Raw genomic sequence first — 26,852 nt, 5'->3', positions numbered from 1 at the left:
CATTTCTGAACTATATTTAAAAACAGTCCATAGGCTCAATTCAATGCCATTTGGTTTCATCATAAGATGGATCCATTTGGCCAGGGGGTACTATTTTGTTGGAACAGAAAAAATGGCGCCCCCTGAGCTCTAATACGAACAATCCCTGAATTGCATGTTAAATTATTGTGATATTCCATTAATATACTTGTAATATTGTGTCCAAAATAAGAAAGGTTTAGGTATCTGTGCTTAATGTGTAAGATTAGTCCAGGTCTATCAATGATACTTCTGTTCTTCTTACATTGCCACCCAGGGTATTCATCAACATCTCCATACATGCAAGTTGAAAAACCTCAATAGGCTTTTGCATCAATAAAGTAAATAGGATAACCTGAGTTGTAAGTCTATTCTACTGGATCTTATATTGGCTAATAATTGATCCAAGTTGTCTATGTAGGTGACCATACACATTGGACTATAGATAGCTGACACCCCACCCTTTCAACCTTAAGGTGCGTCTAGACCTAACTAGCATTCTTCAGAAAATCATTTAAACACAGCCAACAACTGAATGAGGAACGACAATCAAGAGTTTCTTGCTTGTCGTTCAGTTTCAGCCGGCATAAAAAATCACCGCCGTCTCATTTACTTATTGAGAATCGGGCAGTCTAATTATGCTGCCCGAGCTCGGAGGAGATGGTGATAATGTTGCCAGATCTTTTGCTTGGTCAAAAGACAATCGCCCCCTGTAAAAGGGGCATATGTTTAATATGTATTAGACTACATGTTTGTTTGGTAGATGCCATGGAACAAAATGATTTAGGCATGTCCAATTTCATCATGCACAATTATTTTGATAAGTTGCCTTAAGATGTGTCTGGCAGAGGCTCACTTCTGTCTCCCCATTGAGAACACATTCAACCTAGCAAAGCATGTATGTGTATGGAGAGAACAAGAGAAATAATTGTCAACAGCTATTGAAGATGTATTGTTAGCTTTACTTCTGTCTCCATCATTAGCTTTAAAATACTTTGTCATATATAACTGAAGTCAGAGGCGTAACTTGAAGCTCCCGGGCCCCGATGCAAAACTTGTAACAGGGCCCCCAACTATAATGCTTTACTCATGGTACTGGGTTCCCTATTTGGAGAAGAGAAGCCTTATGGGCCCCCTAAGGCTCCTGGACCTGGGTGCAACCGCATTCCCTACATCCTCTATAGTTACGCCCCTGACTGAAGTCCAAGAAGTCTTCTTCAGAATCTTCTGCATATGGAAGGTTGGTGATGTTCCTTCCAGTCTTGGATCCTTGTTAATATGCTTACTTAGTCCTTTATCTCTTATGTGCTCATCATAAATGTTTTGATTATGATAAGTGTTCAAGCCTGACTAACTCTTTTGCCAGTCTGTTACTTATTACTTGGCATAGTGGTTCTTCACAAGTACAGTGAGATACTAAAGCATTCCTATTCTGAGGGGCATTCTATAACTGAACATGGTTGACATTCACGAAGGCTTTGCAGCACTCAATGAAGAACATATAATCTTCCTTCCACTTTGGACAACCTTTTCACACACCCTTTATTTTCAGTTTTTGGCCTTTAATGTACTTAGCTGATGATTCATCTTTTCCAGAGACAAGCAAATTTTATCTGCAATTAGATTAAAAATAGAATATATATTTTTAGTTTTCAGTAAATTAAAATTCCAACAAATTCAAATTTTTCGTTTTGATAAAAACTTTGAAAGGCACCAACCAATGAGATCCAACAAAAATATATTGTGGATGAACAGTTTAAAAAACATTCACAGTATATAATTACACAAAGATTCAGAAAAGTTTGCAAGAGGTGATCAGAAAGGTTGAGGAATGGAGTAATAGTGTACATACGGTATCATAGAGATAGCCTACACGGCTGCAGTTGGGTCCATGCATACAGATGGCTCAGCACAGATACAGTATGCTGCGTTTCTTATGTTAATAGCTGGTGATCTCCTCTCCACAGGCCCTACAATGTAAGCAAACAAGGGTACTGGTTTGGATAATTAACCCAAGGCTCATGAAAAGGAAATTGGGCCAACAAGCATGAAGTCTTCCTGTGTCAGTTGATGCAAGGGGTGCAGTGGTGTTAACCAGTAGGGGCTTCATTTTAATTTTACCATGGCTCCCTCTTCTTCATGTATGACCCTTGAATGAAGTTTACAGTTTAAAGGGGTTTTCTTAGACTAAACTATTGATGACCTCTCCTCAGGACAGGGTTCTGCCTCTTGGGATCTCCACAGATCATCCTCTTGAGTTCTCCTCTGGTGAGCACCACTGTCATTTCAGCCCATACCAGGTACACTGCCACACATTGCTCTCTCAGGCCATGTGACTGATAAATATGACATCATATGCTTGAGAAATGGGTTGTAGCAAGAACCCCAACGGTCCTTCTTAGGGCCACATCTAACCGTGTGCAGTAGTGTGGAGGCTGCTTTTTGCAGTGTTGCACATTTTTTTTTTTTTGTATATCGGCCGTGCAGAGCATTGCGTCCTGCAGTAATTTTACATTGTCCAGGGCCAGTACTGGTGAGGCAGGGACAGAAGACATATTTAGTGTATATAGGCAGTGGGCCTTTCCAAAAACATTTGGGAAAAAAAATCTATTTGGGCTGCCTGTGACCATCCTCAGTGTACCGGGTCTCTGCTGGGGGTAGTTGTCCTAATTCATACGCAGCCAGCTAAGTGTTACAGCAGGCTTGCGCAAAATTCTTTCCTGCCTCTGTGTTGCCTCTTACATCACCGCTGTATTCCTGTCCACAAGTGTACTGGGTCTCTGCTGGGGGTAGTTGTCCTAATTCATACGCAGCCAGCTAAAGTGTTACAGCAGGCTTGCGCAAAATTCTTTCCTGCCTCTGTGTTGCCTCTTACATCACCGCTGTATTCCTGTCCACAAGTGTACTGGGTCTCTGCTGGGGGTAGTTGTCCTAATTCATACGCAGCCAGCTAAGTGTTACAGCAGGCTTGCGCAAAATTCTTTCCTGCCTCTGTGTTGCCTCTTACATCACCGCTGTATTCCTGTCCACAGGAGTACTGGGTCTCTGCTGGGGGTAGTTGTCCTAATTCATACGCAGCCAGCTAAGTGTTACAGCAGGCTTGCGCAAAATTCTTTCCTGCTTCTGTGTTGCCTCTTACATCACCGCTGTATTCCTGTCCACAAGTGTACTGGGTCTCTGCTGGGGGTAGTTGTCCTAATTCATACGCAGTCAGCTAAGTGTTACAGCAGGCTTGCGCAAAATTCTTTCCTGCCTCTGTGTTGCCTCTTACATCACCGCTGTATTCCTGTCCACAAGTGTACTGGGTCTCTGCTGGGGGTAGTTGTCCTAATTCATACGCAGCCAGCTAAGTGTTACAGCAGGCTTGCGCAAAATTCTTTCCTGCCTCTGTGTTGCCTCTTACATCACCGCTGTATTCCTGTCCACAGGAGTACTGGGTCTCTGCTGGGGGTAGTTGTCCTAATTAATACGCAGCCAGCTAAGTGTTACAGCAGGCTTGCGCAAAATTCTTTCCTGCCTCTGTGTTGCCTCTTACATCACGCTGTATTCCTGTCCACAAGTGTACTGGGTCTCTGCTGAGGGTAGTTGTCCTAATTCATACGCAGCCAGCTAAGTGTTACAGCAGGCTTGCGCAAAATTCTTTCCTGTCTCTGCTGTGCGTTCCGTAAGCGAAGTCAGCCTCCAACCACAGGCTAATAAGCGGCACATTTATTTACAGCATTCTGTTTCTGCACTACTGGTAATACAGGATGCTGAGGGGTAGGGGTAGGCCTAGAGGACGTGGACGCAGGCGAGGACGCGGAGGCCCAAGTCAGGGTGTGGGCAGAGGCAGAGCCAGTGCGGTGGCCAGGGGTAGAGGCAGGGCCAGACCGAATAATCCACCAACTGTTTCCCAAAGCGCCACCTCGCGCCATGCCACCCTGCAGAGGCCAAGGTGCTCTAAGGTGTGGCAGTTTCTCACAGAGACGCCTGACGACCGACGAACAGTAGTGTGCAACCTTTGTCGCGCCAAGATCAGCTGGGGAGCCACCACCACCAGCATGCGCAGGCATATGATGGCCAAGCACCCGACAAGGTGGGATGAAGGCCGTTCACCGCCTCCGGTTTGCACCACTGCCTCTCCCCCTGTGCCCCAACCTGCCACTGAGATCCAACCCCCCTCTGAGGACACAGGCACGAGTGCCTACCGGCCTGCACCCACACCCTCACCTCCGCTGTCCTCGGCCCCATCCAACAATGTCTCTCAGCGCAGCGTCCAGACGTCGCTAGCGCAACTGTTTGAGCGCAAGCGCAAGTACGCCGCCACACACCCGCACGCTCAAGCGTTAAACGTGCACATAGCCAAATTGATCAGCCTGGAGATGCTGCCGTATAAGCTTGTGGAAACGGAGGCTTTCAAAAGCATGATGGCGGCGGCGGCCCCGCACTACTCGGTTCCCAGTCGCCACTACTTTTCCCGATGTGCCGTCCCAGCCCTGCACGACCACGTCTCCCGCAACATTGTACGCGCCCTCACTAACGCGGTTACTGCCAAGGTCCACTTAACAACGGACACGTGGACAAGCACAGGCGGGCAGGGCCACTATATCTCCCTGACGGCACATTGGGTGAATTTAGTGGAGGCTGGGACAGAGTCAGAGCCTGGGACCGCTCACGTCCTACCCACCCCCAGAATTGCGGGCCCCAGCTCGGTGCTGGTATCTGCGGCGGTGTATGCTTCCTCCACTAAACCACCCTCCTCCTCCTCCTCCAATGCAACCTCTGTCTCGCAATCAAGATGTGTCAGCAGCAGCAGCACGTCGCCAGCAGTCGGTGTCGCGCGGCGTGGCAGCACAGCGGTGGGCAAGCGTCAGCAGGCCGTGCTGAAACTACTCAGCTTAGGAGAGAAGAGGCACACGGCCCATGAACTGCTGCAGGGTCTGACAGAGCAGACCGACCGCTGGCTTTCGCCGCTGAGCCTCCAACTGGGCATGGTCGTGTGTGACAACGGCCGTAACCTGGTGGCGGCTCTGCAGCTCGGCAGCCTCACGCACGTGCCATGCCTGGCCCATGTCTTTAATTTGGTGGTTCAGCGCTTTCTGAAAAGCTACCCACACTTGTCATACCTGCTCGGAAAGGTGCGCCGGGTCAGCGCACATTTCCGCAAGTCCAAGACGGACGCTGCCACCCTGCGGACCCTGCAACATCGGTTTAATCTGCCAGTGCACCGACTGCTGTGCGACGTGCCCACACGGTGGAACTCTATGCTCCACATGTTGGCCAGACTCTATGAGCAGCGTAGAGCTATAGTGGAATACCAACATGGGCGGCGTAGTGGGAGTCAGCCCCCTCAATTCTTTACAGAAGAGTGGGCCTGGTTGGCAGCCATCTGCCAGGTCCTTGGAAACTTTGAGGAGTCTACCCAGATGGTGAGCGGGGATGCTGCAATCATTAGCGTCACCATTTCTCTGCTATGCCTCTTGAGAAGTTCCCTGCAAAGCATAAAGGCAGACACTTTGCGCTTGGAAACGGAGGCGGGGGAAGACAGTATGTCACTGGATAGTCAGAGCACCCTCATGTCTATATCTCAGCGCATTGAGGAGGAGGGGGAGGAGCATGAGGAGGAGGGGGAAGAGACAGCTTGGCCCACTGCTGAAGGTACCCATGCTGCTTGCCTGTCATCCTTTCAGCGTGTATGGCCAGAGGAGGAGGAAGAGGAGGAGGAGGAGGATCCTGAAAGTGATCTTCCTAGTGAGGACAGCCATGTGTTGCGTACAGGTACTCTGGCACACATGGCTGACTTCATGTTAGGATGCCTTTCTCGAGACCCTCGCGTTACACGCATTCTGGCCACTACGGATTACTGGATGTACACACTGCTCGACCCACGGTATAAGGAGAACCTTTCCACTCTCATACCCGAAGAGGAAAGGGGTTCGAGAGTGATGCTATACCACAGGACCCTGGCGGACAAACTGATGGTAACATTCCCATCTGACAGCGCTAGTGGCAGAAGGTGCAGTTCCGAGGGCCAGGTAGCAGGGGAGGCGCAGAGATCAGGCAGTATGTACAGCCCAGGCAGGGGAACATTCTCCAAGGCCTTTGCCAGCTTTATGGCTCCCCAGCAAGACTGTGTCACCGCTCCCCAGTCAAGGCTGAGTTGGCGGGAGCACTGTAAAAGGATGGTGAGGGAGTACGTAGCCGATCGCACGACCGTCCTCGGTGACGCCTCTGCCCCCTACAACTACTGGGTGTCGAAGCTGGACACGTGGCCTGAACTCGCGCTGTATGCCCTGGAGGTGCTTGCTTGTCCTGCGGCTAGCGTCTTGTCAGAGAGGGTGTTTAGTGCGGCTGGGGGAATCATCACGGATAAGCGTACCCGCCTTTCAACCGACAGTGCCGACAGGCTTACACTCATCAAGATGAACAAAGCCTGGATTTCCCCAGACTTCTCTTCTCCACCAGCGGACAGCAGCGATACCTAAGCAATACGTAGGCTGCACCCGCGGATGGAAGCATCGTTTTTTATCACCATCAAAAACGTGGACCTTTTAGCTTCATCAATCTGTGTATAATATTCCTCCTCCTCCTCCTGCTCCTCCTCCTTAAACCTCACGTAATCACGCCTAACGGGCAATTTTTCTTAGGCCCACAAGGCTCAGTCATATAATTTTTGTAAACAATTTTTATACGTTTCAATGCTCATTAAAGCGTTGAAACTTGCACCTGAACTAATTTTTATTTTAACTGGGCTGCCTCCGGGCCTAGTTACCAATTAAGCCACATTAACCAAAGCGATTAATGGGTTTCACCTGCCCTCTTAGTTGGGCATGGGCAATTTTTCTGAGGTACATTAGTACTGTTGGTACACCAATTTTTTGGGGCCCTCGCCTACAGTGTAATCCAATTAATTTTTTGCCCACCTGCATTAAAGCTGACGTTACATCAGCTGTGATGGGCAATGCAATGGGATATATTTATGTACCGCCGGTGGCTTCCTGGCACTCACCCATGCTGTGGGTCCACAGGGAGTTGTAACTGCATGTGTCCACTTCTAAAGAACCCCAGTCTGACTGGGGCATGCAGTGTGGGCCGAAGCCCACCTGCATTTAATCGGACGTTACCTCAGCTGTGATGGGCACTGCAATGGGATACATTTATGTAGAGCTGGTGGGTTCCAGGGAGCCACCCATGCCGTGGGTGCACACGGAATTCCCATTGCGGAGTTGTACCTGCCTGTGACTATTTATAAAAAAACGCGGTCTGACTGGGGCATGCAGACACCTTGACAGAATGAATAGTGTGTGGCACATAGGTTCCCCATTGCTATGCCCACATGTGCAGCTCCTGATGGCGGTGGCACAGGATTATATTTCTCATGGCTTCTGTACAGCATTGTGGGCTATCGCCCTGCCCCTTTTAAAGAGGGTCGCTGCCTAGCCGTGCCAACCCTCTGCAGTGTGTGCCTGCGGTTCCTCCTCATGGCAGACGCACTTATAAATAGACATGAGGGTGGTGTGGCATGAGGGCAGCTGAAGGCTGCGCAGGGACACTTTGGTGTGCGCTGTGGACACTGGGTCGTGCGGGGGGGGGTTGGGCAGCATGTAACCCAGGAGAAGTGGCAGCGGAGTGTCATGCAGGCAGTGATTGTGCTTTGTTGGAGGTAGTGTGGTGCTTAGCTAAGGTATGCATTGCTAATGAGGGCTTTTCAGAAGTAAAAATTGTTGGGAGGGGGGGGCACTCTTGCCGCTATTGTGGCTTAATAGTGGGACCTGGGAACTTGAGATGCAGCCCAACATGTAGCCCCTCGCCTGCCCTATCCGTTGCTGTGTCGTTCCCATCACTTTCTTGAATTGCCCTGATTTTCACAAATGGAAACCTTAGCGAGCATCGACGATATACAAAAATGCTCGGGTCGCCCATTGACTTCAATGGGGTTCGTTACTCGAAACAAACCCTCGAGTATCGCGATAATTTCGTCCCGAGTAACGAGCACCCGAGCATTTTGGTGCTTGCTCATCTCTAGTCAGGATCCTTCCAGGATGCATCATATTGCTGCAAACTTTAAGGAAATCCTGAGCCAAGTTTCTTCAATGCCAGCTCCTATTAATCATGATTTTCTGTTTGTGTGTTTACTGTGTGAGTGACTCATAAAGTAGATTTGCTTGAAAAACCTGTTCTTCTCTTTGAACAATTAAAAAATAAGTAAAGCAAACAGGGGGGTTGAATGTGTGTGGCATATGGAAAGCTATCACTTGTAGATATAAACCCAAATCCTAAATTAATTAGGGCCATAAGGCAGAAGCATAATAATGTTGCTTTTATTTAGGGCATAATTACATATTATAATATCATATATGTACTATAACCAGTCCCGGAAATTTCACAAGATCAATGCATATGATTTTCATGGTGTAATCCCCCACCTAGGTCCCCCCTCTATTAGCCAGAACAGAAAGAGTGGGACATTTTCCCCTGGAGACAATCCCTTTAAAGAGTATCTATCAGCAGGTAGAGCTCATCATTTTTCAATATCTTTGAGATGAACAACTTGGACCCCAGACTGATACATTGTAACAAACTATTATAGATTTATACAGCTTTGCTGTTGTATTTACTCATAGCGCATACAAGACTAGATACAGTTGTATCCACCTTATATGAACAAAGATCATCAAGAAATTAAACTGTAGATTCTCTTTAGTAACTTCTAATTGGCTTAAATTGGAAAATTTTGATTCCATTAGTTTGCTTGATTTTAAAGTTTGACCAATGAAAGTTCTTCTCCAGGACTTTTTTATTAAAGGGGTTCTGACACGAATCAGATTTTAAGGCTTTAGCAGCCATTGTTCCCTGGTCTGCCTAATGGACACAGAGAACCCATGATTAATGGCTGCTAAAACATAAAAACATAATACTTACCTTGTCTCCTGGTGTTGTTGTGCAGCGGGGTCATCTCCTAGCAGGCTCTTCTTCTTCCTCCGACGAGCCGCCTCCCTCTGGGAATCCGCACATGCGCAGAAGACAGGTGCCCTCTGACAGGAGTCAGGACGGGCCGCCTCTCCACTGCGCATGCGCAGAATTCTGGAGTTCAGCCAGGATGGACGGGCTTCCCACAGCAAGCACTGCTTGTGATGTGGCGCCCGTCCGTTCACCTCGGAAGTGGCTGACGGACAGAGCAGTGCAGGAAGCAGTCATTTTGACGGCTCCAGCTCTGCTTCTAGAAGCCACAGAAGAAGATGCCCAACGGAGGGGACATGTCTGGTGATCGGTCCTGGCCAGGCAACGTAATTAATTTTTTTGTTTTTTCATGTCAGAATCCCTTTAAGGCCCATCTAAACGGGTCAACAATCAGATATCAATGTTCTAAGAAGAATAGTTTGACCAATTGTTGGCCTGTTGGAAGCGGCACCCGGTCAGCCAACAATATATGTATTTATTAATATAATCATTCTTGGCAGCACATCTACTCGAGTGAACAGGGGATGTGCTGCCAACAATGATTAAAGGAAGCACTCAGGGTGGCATGATTGGCAGCCAGGATCGAAGCAGTTTAGTCCTCGATAGAGTGTGTTCCCCCTAAACTACTGTTAGCTTTAGTGGAGGATATAAGCACAACCCGCCCCTCAGAAAAAATAATCTGCAGAGGAGTGAATGGTGGCCGAACAATTGTATGAATGATCTTCCATCGCCAATACTGGCCGCTATAAAGGGCATGTTACAGGAGCGCGGATATTGATGAGTGACGCTCGGTTCATGCTGATACCAGATCTCTTTTTCTTAAAGAGTAAGATGGTTTTGCAAAGCAATAGTATTTGCAAAGCAGTTTGCACCAATTTATTTTGTAACCTGCACCCAAGTAAGTCACAAACAGTGACAAATTAGTAGTGAAATATACAACTTCTCTAAATGCTCACAAAATTTGAAAAGAGACAAGAAAAGTGGACGTGGCCTCCAAGGAAATGTAGTTTAGGCCACATTATTAAGAGCAATAGGTAGAAAGCGCAGACATTTTGGCGAATATCTAGGCCTGCTCAAATCTGGCATAGATTTGATTTTCTGAATGCCAACAAGTTTCAAAATGTTCCTAATTTAAGAGTTGCATATTGCTTAATATATTTATTGCAAATCAATCTGTGTACTTAGTGTGACATGTGCAGTCTTAGTAAATGTGGGTCAATGGTTATTAATGGTTGACTTCTCTCTCTATGATGCTCACTTATAAATACTGCAACTAAATTATAGACTGTACATGACCCCTCACTCTTGCTATCTGTGATATGTGAAGAAGGGAAAGGCTCAATCTCCCCTGCTGGCTGCTGTGAATCACCCCTCTGCCGCTCGGCCTTGTCTCCTTGACGGCTCCAGCGCTGTAAGTGTGGTCGCCCTCGCTGCCGTCAGTGATTGCTGGCCTAATGGGAGGTCGGCAAGGAGACTCACAGCGGCAGAGTGACTGTGGCAGAGTACAGAGGGCTGAAGGCAGAGCGGCGGGGTGAGTGAAAGATGAGCACAGGGAAGTCTGAAAGCGCCGGAGACCTTGTAGCACTGATGGCAGGCTGTCATGGACAGTCTGCATGGGATACGCGGTGCATCGGAGCTGCTATGGTCGTGGGGGGGGGGGGGCAGGTGGCGGGGGGATCAAAAGTGTCAGCGGTGGACGCTCTCTCCATGGCTTGGGGGGTGGGGGCTGGAAGGGAGATGATGTTAGATGGGCAGCAAGCTCCTAGCAGCATCGGGAATGAGTTTTGGCTGGGATGGAGGATTAGTGTTAGGGATCATTTCAGTGTTATGTTTACATTATTTGCTGTCAATGCCTCCATGTTAATGCCGGCCCGCTCTCACATGCAAGCATTGACATCTAATAATGTAAGCCTAACACTGAAACTAACCCTAACCCTCCATCCCAGCCATAACTACATCCCCACACTGCTAGGACCTTGCTGCAGGCAGCCAATCACTAGCTTGTGGGCATACAGGGGGCAGGTACAGCCCATCACTATGTCTCCACCCATACTTGTGGTGGATACAAGATACAATTGTACTGGCTCAGTCACACCAAAAAGGAGATGCTACAGTGTACAGGCATTCTATACATTGCCCAAACTGTGGGGATATGGGTACAGATTACTCGAACATTGATGCAGTGTCTACACTATGAGACTGCTGGAGATAGATGAGAGCTGTACTTTGTTTTTCTTCAGCAGTCCCTTACAAATGAGTGGAGGTGAACATATGAACCCCCATTCTTATGATCAGTGAGATCTCAGCTGTCCGACCGCCATTGATAAAGATAATATGCACTATCCTGTTGTCTTTAGTTATTAAAGGGGTTGTCCAGTGACTGGAGAACATTCCCTGGATAGCTGTAACTGCTTGAAAAATAACAAAAATAGCTATATTTACCCATCCTCTGCTGTCGTCATCCAGCTTTGAAGCCCACTGTAGTCCCAGTGTTTGTAGCGATGATGTCATCAGAAGTTAACTGACTGCTGGAGCCAATCAGAGACTGCAGCCTTACTGCCAATTCTCCTGGCATCAGTGCTCATATCCAAGATGCCAGAACACTGACACTCCAGTCTCTGATTGGCTGCAGTGATCACTTGACTTCTGATGACATCATCTGCCACAACAAAAACCTGGACCATAGTGGGGCTGCATTGCAGCAGCAGAGGAGGGGCAAGTACAGCTCTCTTTGTTATTTTAAAGCAGTTACAGCTATCAGAAGAATTTTGCCCAGTAATTGGACAACCCCTTTAAACGTGGTTGAGATAACATGTTTTATGTCTTGTTAAAAAAAATGAAGTGCTTCTTAATTCTCCTTATAAAGTAATCCTCATGTACACACTGGCATTTTGTTTAATGTAAATATTTAGTCCCTGGCCTGCACAAAGCTGTTATATGATTTTACTGGGGCTATTTTTTACTTTTTAGTGTTGTGTTATTTTTAGAGATGCATTGTTTCATTCTAGATATTTAGTGGAGAAATAACAATTTGTGGAAATTTGTTTATCCTAAATGTAAAAAAATCTTCTATTACGTTTCATATACTTAAAAAATGTCTTCTGATTTTGTCTGTCGTACAAGAGCGACGAAATGTTCAATGTTAGATCATAGGAATTCTGATATCATTGACAATAGAAATCCCTATACACATGCTCCAGTAGGGCTTACGGACATATGACCACTCTAAAGAGGTTGGCACGGAGGCTTCCACTCCGACCTCTGTCTATTTGGAGTGGAAGTCTCTGCGTTGATCTCCCATGTAGCATGGGCGTAACTAAAGAGGATGCAGGGGATGCGGTTGCACCCGGGCCCAGGAGCTTAGGGGGCCCATAAGGCCTCTCTTCTCCATATAGGGGACCCAGTTCTATAAGTAAAGCATTATAGTTGGGGGCCCTGTTACACATTTGCATCGGGGCCCGGGAGCTTCAAGTCACGCCTTTGCCATGTAGTGAACGGCGTTTGCAACTGCAGGCACGGCTCTCATTGATTTCAATGAGAGCCATGCCTGCAGTTACAAGCGCCGGCCACTACATGACCGAGGCGAGGACGCTTCCGCTTCGACCTCTGTGTTATTGCGGTGCTGACAGCTTGTGCCTGCACAGCTGATCAGTCAGGTCCCGAGCAACAGACCCCCGCCAATCAACTATTTAGTATAATAGTATTGAACTGGGAAACCCCTTTAAGTATTTAAGCTTGTCCTTTTTTTATGATTTTTTTTTGTATAAATGATCTGCCGAATATAATTTTTGCCTGTACTATTTTTCCATTCCTTAGTAGAGAAGCTTGGACTTGGTCTTGTTACCTTTTTATTGGTGAGTTAACAATAGTAGCAGCCAACATTTTGTTACTGAAAGTCATCATGTTTGCCCATTGGAGGAAGTAAAAAGATGAAGAAAGTGAATGTATTTACATAATAGAGATTGAATTCCAATGAGGCGGAGATAAACTTTTTTTTTTTCCCTTTTACTTCTCAGAGCTGCATTGTTAGCGCATTGTGATCACTTTCTGGGAGAAGTAGGTTTATTTGCAGTCCTATGTAAAGGTTACCCATTACGAACTCATGTTGTGCCATATGACAACCCATCTCAAGATTATCTTTCAATATATTTTTTTAAAAACCATGTAAACGTGAATTTCTTAATGCATGCATACATTTCTGCAAGGGGAATACAAAATAAGTCTAGAGACTCTTCAAGTGACTTTAATATTTGATGGTGAATTTTGAAATATTGTGTCTTTTGAAGGCGTTAGACTGTTCATAGCAATGCTAGAGATAAATGGAGATAGGGAAAATAAATTTTGCTTGCCAGTAGCTGTGCATATCCCTCGCTGGTGAACCATGGAGCAGTTCATTGCTTTCCTCGCACCTTTCATGCTCAGTAAGCATATGCTGCAATGTTCTTTCTTCCAAGACATCTTACATTAGTCTGTCTTCCAGTCAATGATAAAATCCGTTTCAGTAGATTATTTTATAATTTACTTTAGAATATCTCTCTTCATGTCCCCAGTTGTATATCTGTTCTGACAATGCCATCTGACAACTGCACTTTCCATAGACTATTTCTAATGCATTATACTAGGACTCTGTTTACATTTAAAACATTTAGAGACGGGGCTGCACATACAATATAACACCCATGCAAGGAAAAAAGTGCGCCCCCTTTGGTGCTTAGGGGTGTACCCCGACACTTGACTTGTGCAGGTCCAGGAACCAATCAGGCAAGAGCTTATTAGCAGTATGATGTGTTCAACATGCCAAATGAGAATCTCTGTGCCAACTAAATTAATTTATGACTAAATCCATTTTTTTAACTGTTTTTATTTGCATTTATGAACATTTTAACTCATAAATACTGTGCCAAGTAAGTACATTGAAATTTTTGATTCCACTTAATGCCATTTTCCAGTTGCAAACTATTGTTGGCCTATCCTCAGGATTGGTTATCAATAGTAGACTGGTAGAGTCCATTGGCAAATAGCTGTTCACACTCATGCACTGAACTGAATTCTGCAGGAAGCAGAGAGCCCTTTTCTTATTGTAGTGCCAGGTTTGGTATTGCAGGCCAAGTGCCCATTGAAACAAATGGAAATGTTGCCTACAATACCAAGCTTGACCACTACAGTGGAACAGAGCTGTCTGCTTCCTGCAGAAATCTGTTCAGTGCAAAAGCATTTTGGCCTGGAAAACAGCTGATCCATGGAGGTCCTGGGCAGTGGACCCCCGGCCAATCTATTGTTGATTACTTATCCTGAGGATAGGCCATCAATAATTTACAACCCGACAACATCTTTAAATACTTCTTTTTACTTGACAGCAGAATGATCTTAAAGAGATCTAACAGAGACACTTAATGTATATATATTATAATGTGTCCTCCTACCTGTTCTTGAGATGGTGCAACAAGCATTTGTGAGACCCTCGAATGTGTTGTCTGATTAATGTTAATCTATAGATTTTATAGCAAACTATTTGAAACAATCAAACAAGAAAATAGAAACATCCTGTCGTGTCTTAGCGGTGACATCCGCGCTCGTGCAATCATTTAGGCAACTGTCGTCCCATCTAATGGGACATAAGACACAACAGAATGTGTCTGATTACAGGGCCATTTACATGGGACGATTGTTGCTCAGAATTCGTTCAAACTAAAGAAATTAAAGGGGTTGTCCCGCGGCAGCAAGTGGGTCTATACACTTCTGTATGGCCATATTAATGCACTTTGTAATGTACATTGTGCATTAATTATGAGCCATACAGAAGTTATAAAAAGTTTTATACTTACCTGCTCCGCTGCTAGCGTCCTCGTCTCCATGGTGCCGACTAATTTTCGCCCTCCGATGGCCAAATTAGCCGCGCTTGCGCAGTCCAGGTCTTCTCCTGTTCTCTATGGGGCTCCGTGTAGCTCCGTGTAGCTCCGCCCCGTCACGTGCCGATTCCAGCCAATCAGGAGGCTGGAATCGGCAGTGGACCGCACAGAAGAGCTGCGGTCCACGGAGGCAGAGGATCCCGGCGGCCATCTTCACAGGTAAGTATAGAAGTCACCGGAGCGCGGGGATTAAGGTAAGCGCTCCGGTGAGCTTTCTGTACGTCCCTGCATCGGGGTTGTCTCGCGCCGAACGGGGGGGGGGTTGAAAAAAAAAAAAACCCGTTTCGGCGCGGGACAACCCCTTTAAGCAATGTTAATCTTGTAAAAAAGCAAAAAAAAAATTACTATTCTGTAACTTCCGTAATCAGAGGTGAGATGCAAATGAAACTATTTGAGGATGGTAGATTAGAGGACATAGGTGACTTAAGTATTAATTAGAAATCTTCAGATGCTCTGTGGTTTCTTATAGGTTAATGACGAGTACTTCAAGTTGGCTAGTGTAGTTTAGGAAGTAATACATATTCTCTGTCATGGTCTTGGGTGATTTAGGGGTTAGAGTTATTGTCTAAGGTGGGGTTTAGGGGTTAACAATAATATTTTTGGTGGTCTCTAGCGTTAGGGCAAATTCATGCATTTTATTCTTGGTGCTCTATGATTGTGAAAGGAGTAATAATATCAAGCTGGTAGTGGTATTTAGTATTACGCACATTCTTATTATTATCATACTTGTTGATTGTTTCCAATATGGCAAGTGGCAATTTTTTTAATGCAGCAAAGAATAAGAGGGAACTGAAAAATAAGTGACTAAAGGTATCCTTACGCTAGTAAGGTAGTCCCATGAACTTCCTACCAACTATCGCTCGACAGTTGTTCTGTGAATGGATATGAAGCGGACCAGGGATCATTCCGGACGGCCAGTCTGCATTCACAGTAAACAGGCAGTTGTTCATAGTTGAATGACTTCCTGTTAACACGGCCCAACAATCACTTGAATTTTAGTTCTGCTAAAAACCAAGTGACTTTGACAATTGAGAAATTTCTTGATTAGTGCCCTGGTGGTCACCACATTTTGATGATTATCGCCGGAATTTGCCGATTCTAGTGATAATTTAGGTGATAATTGCCCTGAATAAAGGTACATTAAGCTAAGGTGTATTCAGTCGGTATTACAAATGCTTGATTTTACAACTAATGTACTTTGTACCCAGTTCTAATGCATGTAAATAAAAGGTGGAGCTTCACTTTAACCTTTGGTGGTACATAGACATTACTGTTTTAGTTTTGTTTTAAATGGGTTTTCTAGAACTGCTGATCTAATGGCTGAGCCAGGGTTCATTAGATTTCTGATTCTGGAGAACACAGCTCTGAGTGGTGGGCCTACCTGAGATGTATGAGCCGCAGGTTTGGGTTTAGGACTAATCGGAGTCCAGACATAGTCCTTAGACAGAAGAGCTACTCCTTGGGCCTTGCCTGTGCTTCAGCTTCTGATATACTATTAAGAAGGGCCTCAATTACCACATAATGTACTCAACTTAACTGGATTTATTAAAGCATAATGTCAGCAGAACAAAGAAAGTCTTTTCATATATAGTCATGAGGGCAAATCCATGAATGGTGCAATACAAAACACTGTCAAGAAGAAGAGACCTCTCGCAAGGTTGAGTTGAGATATCTGGATGACAGAGTCCTTGCAACCGGCAATACTTTCCCACTTGTCACAGAGGTAGAAGCATCCGAGAACTCAGGGAATGCTTCTTAGTTTCAGTCCTGATACAATGCCGTGGCTCCTGGCACCACACCAGGTCGTTTCATAGAAATGGGCTGCTTGTCGCTGCTCTTCACAACTACAACTACACCATGAGAACAGAACGCATGCTGGAGCATTCACTCTCCTTTTGTCATACAGGAACCTTCCCTCTTTTAAGGCAACAGTTTCAAAACTACACAGTGACAAAAGGGTGACAGAGGACTAATCCAGGAAATTGGGGTCACCCTGTCACCCTCTTACACTAGCATTGATTGCTTTTTATAATCTATTAGGAGGATATGCTGTTCATTTCTAATCAGTGAAGATCCAACAAGTGGCCTTCAAGTGACTGGAAATGAGCTGCAGTACTAGGCATAGCCACATCTTAATATATAGTGCTATGCTTTCTAAACAACGAAGGGGGCAAGATGACCCCTTTATACAGCTGATTGGCTGGGATAACAGAAATTGGACCCCACTAATCAGATATTGATTAACCATTAATACTAACTTCTCGAAAACCTTTTTAATTAGATACTTTACCATATATTTGCCTTTTCAGCCATTGGCAGTTAATAGTCCTGTATTGTAAATTGTTTTACCCATCCATGTTAATGATTAACAGACTTTATTTCATTTTCTTATTCTTTACAGAAAAGCTTTTGTATTTAGTATTCAATTTTATGGGAAAAAGAATCTCTAGACAGTTTGTAAAATTTGACCACATTTGATTTTCTTTCAATTTCTTCCTTTGGCCGTGAAATCATTTTGTAACAATACTTTTTCTTGTGCCTTCTCCATGCCTACTCGCTTCTGTAATCCCAAGATGACTCATATCAACACCAAGAAGAGAGATTTCTAAAATAGAATATGTGCCGGTATGTTGGGGATGCGGCGGATTGTGCTTATATATGCAGAATAAATGAGCTAAAATTAGTTTTGCTGTGAAACACAGTTATGATTTTAAAGTAGTAACAAGATAAGCCGGCACTAGAGGAAAAAGACACATTTTACAAAAAGGGCAATATATTTTCATTTTTGTGTCTAAAACTTGTGGTAGAGAATAGAGATGAGCGAGCGTACTCGTTTAGGGCGTTTTTGCACTTGAGCACCGCTTTTTCCAAGTAACTGACTACTCGGGCAAAAAGATTCGGGGGCGCCGGGGGTTAGCGGGGGGGGGGAGAGAGAGAGAGAGAGCTCCCCCCTGTTCCCCACTGCTACCCCCCGCTCCTCTACGCCGCCCCCGGCGCCCCCCATATCTTTTCGTCTGAGTAGTCAGTTACTCGGAAAAAGCGGTGCTCGAGTGCAAAATCGCCCTAAACGAGTACGTTCGCTCATCTCTACTAGAGAATTATTCTATAAGCAATGCTCAAGCATATGCTCTCTGGACGGCACCGCATTTACGCATGGCAAGAAATCGTTGGCCGGAGGAAAGAATGACACCTTTTATTTAAACAGAATCGTTCAGTTTTCTGTGTTAGGGTTCGGTCAGACGGGCATTTTTTTTGCGCAACAGCAACTGACGAGACCACTTTTTTCAGTCCGTATGCAAGTAGCCTAAAAGAAGTAGAATAGACTAGTTTGATAAATTCGTCTCTGCAACATCTGACTTTTTATAGCTAAAGACAAATCAGGATTTCTGGTAAAACACTGTGGATGGCTTTTCTAAAATAAATACAATTTTTCTTAAGCAAACTGACTCTGTAGAGGTGAATGCAAAAATTAGCGCTCTTATTTGCACAGCGTTCTGTGCTTCCATTGCTCTATACAAACACTACTGTGTTGATACTGGAAATACTGCACTGTGCTCCAGGGTGTTCTAAAATACATGTCAAATTATTGCAAATCCTAAGTTAACCGGCTCCGCCCGCTTGTTGCCACTACAAAACATTAACCTTTCTATACCCCAATTCATCATAATTAGTCACAATTATGATTTTCTGATTCCTGTCATGAATTATTTGCCCCTCATAAGTGCAGAGCAGGGTACTGGCTAGCTGATAGAGAGGCCTTTGATGTGGGAATTATGCTTCGCCTTAAGAAGAAACATTAGCCTCCTAGACCCACATCAAAGGTCTCTCACCCTGCCAAATCGATATTCTGCTCTGCACTGATGAGGGGCAAATATCCCAAAATAGTCTGTCTATAGATGGGTGTCTTTTCTTTCTGAAAAAGACTCTGGTTTGGCTAATACCTTAGGCAAGTTATCAAGGCATGCAGAAACGTTGAGAATTGACTTATTTGGAAGTCACCTTCTAACTGGTAGTGCTGTGGAGGTACTTTTCCAATGCATATTTACATTATTGACATCTCTGCACCTTTCCTCCAAAACATCACCAACTGTCTGTCCGCTGTCTCTAACACCACGTCCTCTCTCTACCTACAACACAAACTCTTTAAAACTGACTTACTGGTACTTCCACCCTCCACTAACCGACCTCATCCTGACATCTGCATCTCAGTGTGTGGTGCCACCATAACTCCTAGACAGCATGCCCGCTGCTTTGGGGTCATATTCGACTCTGATCTATCATTTACCCCCTCCATCCAATCTCTCGCCCGAACATGTCAGCTGCACCTCAAGAACATCACAAGAATCCGCTCTTTTCTCACTGTGGACACGTTAAAAATGCTTATTGTCGCCCTCATCCACTCCCGGCTTGATTATTGCAACTCATTGCTGATCGGCCTCCCCTGCACCAGACTCTACCCTCTCCAATCCATCCTGAATGCAGCAGCCAGGCTCATCTTCCTGTCCAGCCCTGGCTGCCCGTTAAATATAGAATTCAATATAAGCTCACTACCTTCATCCACAAATCCCTCCACAGTGCAGCGCCCCCTATATTGTCTCCCTCATCTCAATCCATCACCCAGCCCGGGCTCTCCACTCTGCTAACTAAACTAGACTGCACACCCCTCTAATTAGAACTTCTCACTCCCGTCTCCAAGACTTCTCCAGAGCAGCACTGGTCCTCTGGAATGCACTACCAAAGCCTACCCGGGCAATCCGAACTCGAAAAACTTCAGGCGTGCTCTAAAAACACACCTCTGCAGGGAGGCATACCGCATTCCCTAAACAAACCCCTCTGTACTCCGCCTGATTACATCCTCCCTGACGTATTGATTGCAATCCCTGCTAGCCATCATAAACCACTCCTGCAGTCATACTGTTTCTGCCGTCACACGGCTAAATGTCTGACCATTGTCTATGTGTATAGCATCCCTCACTCTCCACCTCTCCACACCATGCACATCTCCAGCCCCTTTACCTTCTGTATCACCCCATTACTTGTAGTATGTAAGCTCGTTGGAGCAGGACCCGCACCCCTATTGTTTCCATCAACTGATTACTATGTAACCGTGGTTCTGTAATGTTTGTACTTTTGTCTTTCTGTATCCCCCCGTCTATGTAAGCGCTGCAGAATATGTTGGCGCTATACAAATAAAGATTATTATTTTATTTTTTCTTTATCTTCTCAGTAAAATGATATTTTATATAATACATACTAATATTATTATTTAACCCCGTCCCACCACATCTTTTATTTGTTTTCCCATTTTTATGCTTTTCTTTCCACTTTCAAAAAATCATAGCTCTATTATTAGAATTCAATGAATCTCCAAGCTCTGTCTGTGATTGGCTGAGTGCTGTGACCAATCACAGGGAACACTCAGCTGTCATTCAATGAATGGTTGAGAGTTGCCTGTGATTGGCTGAGCACACAGCCAATCAGATGCAGCCCTTTAAGCAGGCAGGGATTTTAAACCACCACCTGCTGAAAGAGCAGTGCAGGTAAAAGACAGGCTAGACGCGCCTGAGCCCCGGCAGCTGAGGAGAGGTGAGTATCATTTTTTAAAATTTTCAACACATTCTAGGGATGATTTTTCAGGGAAGGACTTATATTTAAAGCCCTTCCTCGAAAATCCTTGCAGGGCTTGCCAGTAGCCTATTGCTTTCAATGGGACTGCAGAAATGCCAGTCCCATTGAAAGAATGGGAGAACATCACGATCCTCTGTCACAGCTGTGACAGCTGTGGCAGGGGATTCTTTACTCCCCGCGGAGATAAAGAAATCCTCTGCCACAGCTGTGACAGCTGTGGCAAAGTATTTCTTCATCTTTGTGGGGAGTCCCCTTGTCACTGAACACTGTGACAGTGCTGTCACAGTGTTCAGTGACAAGGGGACTTCCCGTTGGGGAATATTTATGCGCACCACGGACCTATGGGGAATATACAGAGGTCAGCGTAGCGCTCCTGCGGTCATATATAGTGAGATATAAGATATTAAATGAGGACTTACCCGGTACTGCGCAGGGTCTTATACCAAGACAGGCCCTGCCAGCACCTCTCGGTCCAAGATCGCCTTACCAAGACAGGCCCTGCCAGCACCTCTCAATCCAACATCGCGACCTATGGGGCACGCATGTCCTATGTTTTGCAGGTACGTGCGTTTGCATGCCTGTAAAACACAGACATGTGAACACACCATAGGGAATCATTGGTTCTAATAGAATAAAAGAATACCCTGGGTCACAATAATAATTCATTAAATGCCAGTTTTACTTTTCAACATTTACTCTTTAAAATTTTCTGCGCCCAAAATTTCTAACTCAGGGCAATTTGGAAAACTAATTTACCATAAATATTTAATAGGTAAACGTGCCACTCAGTTTACGGGATACTTTTAATGTTTTTGTTTGCAGTTGAATCAGTTCATCCTGCATGTGTTTAAGCATTATACAGAGTTAATCTATTGTTTAGATTTCATTAATTATTTGTGAATTGTTTTAATGAACTTTGTATTGCCTGGCTTCTGCTGCAAATACAATAATAAATGCCTAACGGGCATAAAAGTAAACAAGGTAGATGCAGTAGAACTAGAAAATACAATAGTTTGCGTTGTCCTATGCTTTCCCATGTTAAAAATTATAGGGTTATTAATATTTTTGAAAATAACTGTATATTTTATTACTAGTTCCCCAAAAATAAGCCCTACCCAGAAAAAACACCCTAGCTGCATTACATAAAAAATAGGTAACACATTATCTTGCAGGCCCTATCCGGGTCCCTCCCGCTGCTCTTCGGAGCTCCGACGTGCTTCTTGCAGTCTTCGGCCATCCACAGAAGATCACTTCCTGGTTACAGGATTCATAAATCCCACCTCCAGGAAGCGATGGCTCTGATTTGTTCTCGAGCGCTGCTCAGCCAATCAATGCAGTCCTTGATGAACCAATCAAAGCCATCGCATTGGTTCATCGAGCGCTGCATTGATTGACTGAACAGCACTCAAACTAATCAGAGCCATCGACTCCTAGAGGTGGGATTTTTTAATTCCGTAACCAGGAAGTGGTCCGGCCGAGTACTGCAGGAAGCACGTTGGAGTTCTGGAGAGCAGCAGGAGGAACCCGGATCGGGCCTGCTAGGTAATGTGTTCCCTATTTTTTATGTAATGCAGCTAGGGTGTTTTTTCAGGTACTTTTTTCCTCATCAGCCAGTTTAGTCTGGCAAGCCTCTGGTGGGATCATTCATACTAACGATCCCACAGAGAATTGATCAACTGAAAATATGTTTCAATCAATTGAAATATGTTGATTGGTTGCTTTTGGTTTTCTTTCACTAGGGGCAAAAATTTAGTTTTCTTCCCCAGTCAAATAACTTGGTCAAAGCAAGATGACTTTTTGGTGCCATTCCCCACCTGGTCACATGCCTCACCAGCCCCCCCAGCTAAGTCTTTGATGTAAAAGTAAAAGCAATGACCATAAATCTCCAATGGCATATGAACTCTGTTGAACAGTACAGAAAGCAAATCTCCCAGACTTTCCCTTAACTTTAGGAGGTAAGTTTTAAACCACTTCTATTTTTCCTGCAAGATGTTCACAAGATCTCGGATAGCTGTAAATGCAGCCATTTTTTTCCCACTCTCTTGCACAAAGCTTTGATTATCTATAAAAACATGACACAGAAATACATTTTGTTAATGGTCAATATAGCCCATCAGGCAGTCTGCCTGCTTTATTTCCTGTTATCTGTGTCTGGTTTCCCATTGCTTTTCCTGCCTTTGTTATTGAACCAATGCCTTGTGCCCTACATCACTGGCACCACACTGATTTCATTTGTTAGTTCATCATAAATTATTACATGGCAGCATTTCTCTTACATCCTCACTAAACCTGTTACTCAGTAAATAGAACAATCTCAGCAGTCAATATTTAATAAAGTCTATCACCGCTTTTCCAATGTCTCTTCAATGCCTTCCCTTCAGTGCACAATTAGCAGATATAGCGGAGGACTTAGAATAAGTCTTGTTTCTGCACTTTTAGCCTTTGTCTTATGTATTTTATACCCAATATATACAATTTACTTGAATGCTTCCTACTGCCTAATTGAGAGACATGAAATAAACCTGAGCTATAATGTATAGTATAACTTCCTGTAACGACTTCTATGCAGTAAGCCACATGTAACTAAGTGGTGCTCACCCACAGACAGACAAATCAATGTATAGCCAACTTAACTACTATAGTCTACAGAATAAAGCCATACATAAGATAAAAGTTGAAAGGCTATAGAAACCTTTGTGCATGAAAAATTAATACACACATTTCTTACTATGTTCCTGCAGATAATATAATGAACTTATTTTGTTCTTGCATTGCAGTTTCCTTCTCAGGCATTAAAAAAGTCTCAAACTTGGTTTACAGGCTGTGCTATATTTATTTTTGGAGCTCAGGGGTGCTCCCAGCACTAATATGCTGGTCTCGCTCATGAACATACACAAGCTCAGCTCCCCCACCCGTCTTCTCTTTCAAAGGCTGTGTAGCATAGCAACGCCCCCTCAATACTACACAGCTATCTCTGATTTTCTCTCTGAGTAGCTGGTGATTCCATTCCCACTCACTGCTGATAAGAGCAGGAACCTCACCTGGAGTGAATAATAGCCTCTGTAATAATAACTTTCTCTGCTCTGTCCTCTTGATCTCCTCCACCATCACCCAGCACTATCATACAGCCCTTTGTAATAGCTCATTGGAAAGGCAGTAAATGCAGGTTAACAACAGGCCAGGGGAGAAACTGTTAGTTTACTCTGATTGACAACATTTTTTAAGATTTCAGTCATCCAGTCTGTATCAACCATTTTTTTTAATGCAAACGAATTACAAAAAGTCTTCATTTCCAAAAACACATTGATTTTAAAAAATGTTTAAAGGTGTATATAAATCCCCGCCTGCTAAAAAAAACTCATTATAGTGATGGGACCCAAGAGTGTGAAGAAAAAATCCAAACTACATGCCTATCAAGTCAGCGTGGATGCCGATTGAGGAAAACACACAATACAAATCCGGTCGTATGAGACCAGCCTTAGGTTCATGGCGGATGTTTTATATCACATGCCCATTAATATTTCCCTGCTCACAGTTACAAAACAAGAATTAGCTCACGTGAAACATTTTCTGATGCTAAATAGATACAAAACATCTAATGTGTTCCTGTTGCTCCTGTAGAACGTGTACATTATGTAAATTGATTTCATTTGTGGCCAGTAGGATGACTTATAAATATGTAAAGCAACAGTTATACATAAAATTGGGATTATTCATTAAATGTCACATAACATATGCAGATTTCAGAGCCCTGGGCTTGACATTGTGCAAATGTGTGCTGTACAATTCGAAGAACACTGAGGTCAGTATAATGTGTCCAATGTCATCGGCTTCTATGGATGCTGCCCCTCTCTGGGCTAAATACAAACTTTTATTAGGAGTCCATACGCTCAACTGGATAGAAAGAGTTTCCAAATGATGTTGCCATTTCTGTGCACAAAGATTGGGTTCAGGCCCCCACTTGAGTCAGAAGATGGGATGATGTCTTGACCATTGGTGTTGGAGAGATGTATTGTTAGTATATGGAGATAGTTTATCTCAAAAACATGGAAAAATTCTAAAGCCTGAATCTCAAAGTATTACCCACTTGAGGATGCAGCCATTGTTCATTTGTGTTTGCTCCTCCCCACTCCCACCCCCCCCCCCCCCCAAAAAAAACATGATTTTTTTTTTTTGTCAACATAGCATATCAAGGGCTGTTTTTTAGAATAAAGCTGTATTTTTTAATAGTACAATTTAATGTACCATATGATGTACTAAAAACGTAAAGAGTACCTACACTTTCACGCTGGAGCGCTCTTGCTCTGTCGGCTGTTTTCGGCTCCTCCCAGCAGCTGAAGATGGCCCCAGATAGAGCCATATGGGTCTGTCTTCAGTTGCCAGAGAGAGACAAAAATAGGCGCTCCAGAGTGAAGGTAGTTTTTTAAAAAATAAATTCTTAGTGGGGTGAAATGGAAGGCGGATGCACCATTTTGGATGGGTGGGAGTCTTGTTTGAACCTCGTACTAAATGATATATTAATTTCATTTTGTGGATCAGTATGGTGATACCAAATTTACATAGTTTTTTATGTTATAATATATATATAACATATATATATATTTCTCGTCCGTATCATTGGGGGCCACAGCCTAGACCATGGGATATAGCCACTGCCCTAGGAGGCGACACTAAGCAAAAAAAGTGTTAGCTCCTCCCCGCTGGCTATATCCCCCCTGCAGGCACTCAGCTAATTAGTCTTTAGCTTAGTGTCTGCTAGGAGGCAGACGTAGAAAAAGCTATTCACGGGAATCCGGGGAGTCGGGGCTTTTCCCTGGCTTTACTGGCCTCCCGGGGGAGACGCAGGCAGGGGGTGTCTCCACCACTACTGCGGCGTGTCACCCAGAGAAGAAAAAGGGGCCCGACCATGCAATGCGCATCTGAGTCGGTTACCCGCCAGCCATAGGGCTCCCCCTCCCTGGAGTAGCGCACTGTCTGACGGTGACGCGTAGGGGGCAGCACTGCTGGAGCTGTCGACGTGTGGACAGGCTGTGGCCCCCAGAACAATACCCTGTTTGGGACTAAGCGAGGGCAGCTTTCCACCTGGGACCCCACATGAGAAGCACCAGAAAATAGTCACTCGGGACTCGCTCCTCGCAGCGGCAGCGGAACAAGACGCAGGTTACCTGGGATACGCGGCATCACAAACTCTCGGACGGCAGAGGCAGCAGCAGCGGCGGCAGTTTCTCCCTTGGCAGGGATAGAAGCGGAGCGGGGCAGGGCAGGGCAGGACGCCGGGGCGCCGGCCGGCAAGCCACTTCCGGGCGTAGCGCTCCGGGGGGCGGAGCGCCGTCGTCACGGCCGGAAGACGTCACTTCCGGGTCACGGGGACGCTTCCCGGCCAGGCCACGCCCCCTCCGACCGCGGCAAGCTTAAAAAGGGCAGCCAGGAAAAAGAATGGCCGCTCTCTGCAGCACAGCGTGTCAGCTTGCCTACACGCATGCCGGAGCCCGGCACTGTGCAGCTCCCCGAGCCCACAGCAGCCTGAGCAGCAGCCCTCCTGAGCAGCAGCCCTCCTGAGCAGCAGCCCTCCTGAGCAGCAGAGCCCGCCTGAGCAGCAGCCCTCCTGAGGGGCAGCAGCGCTTCTGAGCAGCAGCCGTCCAGCCATCCAGCTCTGCAGTGTCCCTCTGCTGTGGAGAAGCATCCGGACAGCAGCAGCACCTCCTGTTTCGGGCACCAGCAGCAGTGACAACGCCGAAGCAAGTCCCTGCCACAACGCCTGCCGGGTCACCAACGCTACAAGGTCGTGTGTGTGTACCCACGTCGACTCCCGACAACATTCAAACGTCAGGACCAGAGGCTCCAGCTGGATCGGGGGAACCGCACAAACAGCTGCTAGACCGGGTAAGCCTTGCCCAAGGCGGCACTTTGCGGTGTTCTCCCCTCGCCCTCCCCTCCCCCCCCTGCAGGCATTCCTGTAAACGGTACCCACCAGTTGCAAATTGTGTTGTGTTACCATGTCTGACCCCAGATCAGAGGGTTCCAGCCCGGCCAAGGGGAGGGTGAAGCACTACGCTTGCTCTACATGCAGCGTTAAATTTGCGTACGGTCAAACCGACCCCCGCTGCGCGGGATGCACCACGGCACGCGCTCCCCCAGGGACTCCGGTGCCCCCCGCCGCCCCTGTGGAGCCAGGGCCCGAGCCCCAATGGGCAAGGTCCCTGGCTGCTGCCGTTTCCGGCCTGGCCTCATCCTCTGCGGCAATTTTACGCCGGTTAGAGCTTAGCTCCGACGCGTCCTCCTCGGAATACGCACGAGGGAGGACACGCAAGAGGAGGAGGTCCCGCAGTAGCGAGGACTCCCCCCGGAGGTCACGGC

At 45.6% G+C, this 26,852-nt stretch overlaps 1 protein-coding gene across 1 annotated transcript in view; it reads left to right on the top strand.

Annotated features, from left to right (window-relative positions):
• Positions 1 to 26,852, top strand: part of PLCB1 (phospholipase C beta 1) — a 630,414-nt gene that overhangs the window by 101,589 nt on the left and 501,973 nt on the right. The gene's annotated exons all lie outside the window — the stretch shown is intronic.

This window comes from Eleutherodactylus coqui, chromosome 3 (genome assembly GCF_035609145.1).
Source record: "Eleutherodactylus coqui strain aEleCoq1 chromosome 3, aEleCoq1.hap1, whole genome shotgun sequence".
In the NCBI taxonomy this organism is placed as follows: domain Eukaryota; kingdom Metazoa; phylum Chordata; class Amphibia; order Anura; family Eleutherodactylidae; genus Eleutherodactylus; species Eleutherodactylus coqui.
The sequence above is the reverse complement of the archived record's forward strand: the minus strand, read 5'-3'. Positions and strand labels throughout refer to the sequence as shown.